The sequence below is a fragment of the Microtus oregoni genome, unplaced genomic scaffold (genome assembly GCF_018167655.1).
Source record: "Microtus oregoni isolate MIOR12 unplaced genomic scaffold, Mior012 000090F_ref0000504, whole genome shotgun sequence".
NCBI classification, from domain to species: Eukaryota; Metazoa; Chordata; class Mammalia; order Rodentia; family Cricetidae; genus Microtus; species Microtus oregoni.
The window spans coordinates 4,421,450-4,426,699 of record NW_024544599.1 but is presented as its reverse complement, the minus strand read 5'-3'; positions in this window follow the sequence as shown (position 1 = coordinate 4,426,699).

Here is a 5,250-nt window from a genome sequence, read left to right as displayed (position 1 = left end):
ATTGTTCAGCAACCAAGCCAGGCAGTTGCCACTCTGGCCTGAAACAGCATGCGGTTTCAAAACACTTCTCCGTTTCCAAGTACTACAAAACGTTCCCCAAACCACAGGAAGATGAAAGGCAGTGTTATTCACCCCAGTGGCAAGAGGCACCCACCATCTGGTTAGACCAGTTTCCTAGGCCTTGTTCCCTGGGTGTTTACATAACCCTCTCACCTCCGAGGCAGGGGAGGCTGCCTGTTTTTTGCTGATACTGGCTACTGTCGCTACTGTCCGGAGCTTCAGAAGCCTTCAGGTGAGACTTCTGCTGCAGGAGTCAAAGGAAAAAGAAGTATTTCTTCACTTACAGGGATTAGCTGCTACTTTCGTGCTTTTGAGATCACGTGCTTTTGGTGTTCAGATCTAAAAGACCAGCAAGAGGACTCTGAGAGGCCACAGACAACACAACTGCCAGACCCAGGCATGAGAAACCTGAACCAGAGATGTCCCAGCATCTCTTCCCAGTGACCGCAGGGGCCTTTCCTTTCCGGGTTAACTTCCATTGCTGGGTAAGAGAACACGTTGACAACAGCTTCGCTCTGTTTTGTCACCCTACTCCAGAAATCTACCTCCTCCAAGGATCTGCTTGTACACATACTTCCTTTTATGCAATAACCAAAATCTTAAGCACAAGATGCTTTCCTGCTAACTTCTTCAGTGATGGCCTGTGATGTGGACATGGAAGACGAGATAAACCCTTTCCTCCCTAAGATGTGTTTAGTCTTATCACTGCAACAAAAACCTAAGTAAGATGGTCAACAAGATCCCCCTATTTGCTTCTAGAACTTTCAGTTCTCTTTTATCGGTGGTGAGAAGGTCCCAGTACAAAGCCCAGGATGGCCCCTTTGAGCTGAGGATCCCTCTGCCTTTGACTCGCAAGGCTGGGATTACAGAAATTTTCCTCTATGCCTTTATAAACTTTCCTGGGTCTATCCATGTGGCTAAAAGCATCTGGGTATTGACTGATGTGTGCGCCTGTCTGTTATCTGGTTACTACCAGATGTATCCTTTGTTGAGAAGACTCTTTCCCTCTGAATTACCTTGGTATCTTTGTTAAAAATCAGCTTACCACGTGGTTAGGGTTTCCTTCTGATTTCTACTGGAAACACCAGTCAGTGTCTCTATCAGTATCACACTGCCTGGCAACAGCTTTCAAAGTTTTGAGACCCAGTAAATAAAATATTTCTTCCAACCATTTTCTGGGTATTTTGGCCAAAACATTTTCATATGCACTTCATAACTACCTTTTCAATGTTAACCAGAATTTCTCAGTATTTTGGGTTTAATCGATAAATTTGAGAAGCCTTTAATATTTCCCAGTATAAGCTCTCTGTTCATGCATTTTGTGTGATGGTAGGACTTGAATCTAGAGCTTTGGTCATGTAAGGTAAAGCTCCAGCACTGAGCTATAATCATCCCCTAAATCCCTATTTTTAGCACTCTCGCAGCCTGTTGTGGAAATCCAGTGTGTCTTCAGTTTGGGTTATTCCTAAGATCTAATGTGTTTGGATGCTACTGACAAATAGCGTTATTTGAATTTTTCTTTTTTGTTTTGTTGTTTTTCGAGACAGGGTTTCTCTGCTCAACAGTTTAATAGCCCTGGCTGTCCTGGAACTCACTCTGTAGACCAGGCTGGCCTCAAATTCAAGAGCTCTGCTTCCTCTGCCTCCTGATTGCTGGGATTAAAGGTGCACATCACCCCCATCCAGTGAAATTTTATTTTTCTAATTAACCTTCCAGAAATTACTTCATTAAAAAAAATTGTTTTTGATCCTAATAGATCTGTGTAGATCTTGAAATTTTCGGCATAATTAAGTCCTCTTCAAACGGTTAGCTAGCTGACTTTTACCCAATTGATGAGCTTGTTCCAGTGAGGTTCTGTCTCAAAAAAGGTGGAGCGCAACTGAGGAAGACATCTGGGGCCAACCTCCAGCCCCCGCATGCATACCTGTGCACATGTACCGGCACACACGAGCACGCACGCAAAGAATACAATTCTATCTCCATGGGCCCTTTGCAGTCACAGGGTCTTGTGAACTGTGAGCCACATTCTTGCACTCCCAGCTACTCAGAGACTGAAACAAAAAGGATGCTAAATCCTTTTTAAGGCCTGCCTGGGCTACGACAACATAAGCACCTTAGTGAGATCCTGTCAGTCAAATAAAACAAAAGCCTGGCATGGTGGTGCACACCATTAATCCCAGCACTCGGGAGGCAGTAGTAGGTGGGTCTCTGTGAACTCAAGGCCAGCCTGGTCTATAGGAGCCGCAGGACAGCCAGGGCTGTTTGTTACACAGAGAAACCCTGTCTCGAAAAAGCTGAAAATAAATAAAAAAGGGGCTGAAGACATTACTCGTGGAAAAGAACTTGCCTAGTATGTAGGAAGGCCCGGGTTCGAGTCTGAGACCACAGCAGTAGTAAAGGGGAGGGGCAGACTACAGCTAAGGAACACTTGGAGCTACTGCCTATTTCTCTGAAACCTGACAGGACTTGCGAGCTGGAGATGTTCGGCTAATAATCCAGGTATTTCAGCACTCACTGTGATGCTCTTGTTCTGGTCTTTTGTGTTGCCCACGTGTGTTCTATTTTATTTTGGAGGCATGCTTTTATCTCCAGTATTTCCTCTGAGCTCTGTCAGCTCTCATGGACTTGCCTCTGTGGCTTCCCCACTTCTCCTTTCGTCTGATTTTAGTGAGATGCTATTCTCCTTCAGCATGTTTTCAAATGCTAGACTGAACTAGGTACGGTGGCATGGGTACCTGAGGACCCAGCTACTGGGGAGACGGAACAGATCACTGAGTGCACAAGGTGGAGACGAACCTGGGCAGCATAGAAACACATTCCTAAAAAAACAGATTACTGTTTGTTATGCTTCACTGGTCAGCTTCCGTGATGTTCTCATAGTCTGTGGCTTTGTTATAAGAACCTGTGTTTTTTGCGAGCATGCTGGAAGTTGTAGGTCGTGTTTAACTGAAGACAGTTTCTTTTTTTTTTCCCCAAGCTTTCCGGGCAGGGGGGGTTGGGGAGTGTGGGCCTGGGCCAGGACTGTTTCTTGGCATCGCAGTTTCTTCTCTCCTTACTACAGTGCTTTCTTTGTCACTGTGAATTTGGGTTTACTTGGCAACTTCTCTCATCAGCACAGACCCTTTCCTTTACCTGATGAGATGGTTCTCTGCCCAAAGCCTACATCTCAGCACCGTTGTTCCATTCTGCAGATCCCTCTGCTGACTGTCAATCCCCCTCATCAGAGATCAATGCCGCCATCAGAGGCTCTGAGGACCATCACCTTTCTGTGACCTTCTCTCTGCTGCTCCTCCACAGCTGTTTCCACGTGATCTTGCTGATGGACTGAACTGCTCACACGCCAGGACTCAGGAATAACCTATTACAGGCTTTAGAGAGGGTGTAGAGGCAAACTCTTGCTTTGCTCTCCGGGTTGCTATGTGATGACTTAAGGAGACTCAAAAGTCACCCGCTGCTGCTTCCGTCTTGCCCCTGAGCATTTTCTAAATTTTAAAGTAATGTATAATTTTCTTTTTACATTACAACATATTACTATAACTATACTTGTTACAGACAAGACTGTTTATGCTATAGTAATGATTAAATTTTAAATTTCAGGGACCAGTCTTTCCTGCTTACTCCTGTGACCGTCTCATGCCTCAATCAACTTTCTGGGTGGCTTTCCTTCAGCAGAAATGCCTGTGCCCAGGCTACTTCCACTCCGCAAAGTCCCTGTTTATAACCAAATGAAGACAAGATCATGCTCAAACATGGCACTTTGTTGCTGGCTCTGGAATTTATGCACCACTCTACATCTCGCTGGCCAGAACTGAATCACCTGTTCTGCACTAACTGCAAGGAGGATGTGAAGGTACAACAGCATTAAGAATCTCTGCCCACATCTGGACAGCTGCCCAAGCGACCTAAGGCAGGCAGCTGGCTATACGAACCTTCAAGCTGCAGCCTGTCACGTGTTGGTCTGGACCCTGAGGATGTCACTTCATCAAAGTGGTCTTTGTTTTCCTCACTAGCACAGTACTGAATTAAGGACAATCATATCATTTTCATGAACAAGTCTAAAAATATTTCTTTTTCCGAGACCTCATTTCTCTGTAGCTTTGGAGCCTGTCCTGGAATTCTATAGACCAGGCTGGCCTTGAACTCACAGAGATCCGCCTACTTCTGCCTCCCAAGTGCTGGGATTAAAGGCCTGCACCACCACCACCTGGCTCAAATTTAAAAGTTCTAGTTACACACACCACTACTTCTACCTTTTGGCACAACAAAGGGTTAAACCCTATACCTAGTGTGAAAAGTAATGCTTTGCAGTATGTAGTTCAGGGGTCCAATCCTGCATGTGCAAGGCCATGGGTTCCACCTTCAGAATCACACGAGAAGATCCAAAGTAAGAAACAAAGCGTACTGTTGTAATTGAAGTGGGATTCCCCTCTGTATGCTGTAAACCACCAGATAATGAATAAAGCTGCTTTGGTCTACTGGAAGGGCAGAATTAAAAAAGGTGGGAAATATAAGCAGAGATAGAGGAGAAAGTAGGCGGAGTCAGGAAGAAGCCATGTAGCCACTGAAGAGGCAGATGCCCGGGAACCTTACTGGTAAACCATGAGCCTCATGGTAAATATAAAATAATAGGAATGGGTTATTTAAGATGTAAGAGCTAGCTAGAAATATGTCAAAACAAGCCTTTTCACCCTTAGTAACTTCCTGTCAGGTGTCTGCAACACAAAGGTACTAATAAAGTCATTGGCCAACCAGAGCTGCAATTAGTATAGTTTTTGTGTGATTATTTTGGGTCTGGGCAGCCAGAAAACAAACGAGCAGTCTCTGCCTACAGTAATTTAATGGCAGTGTTGCCCCACAGGCTCATGTGTTTCACTGCTTTATCTCCAACTGGGGGTGGGTCTTGAGGATGGTCACTTGGATAGGCCTTGAGGTTTTTTAACTCAGTCCCCTTCTTGTCCAGTTTCTGCCTCCTTACTGTGGGTACAGTGTAACCAGGTGCCTTACTTGCTTCCATGCTTCCTCACAATGATGGACTGAGTATCCTGGAACAGTATGTCAAAACAAGCCTTTTCACCCTTAGTAACTTCCTGTCAAGAGTCTGACCAGAGCAACACAAAGGTACTAATACGTATGCCACACTTTACAAGCATAACTATAAGTATTCTAGAAATATAATACACAGGAGCAAGG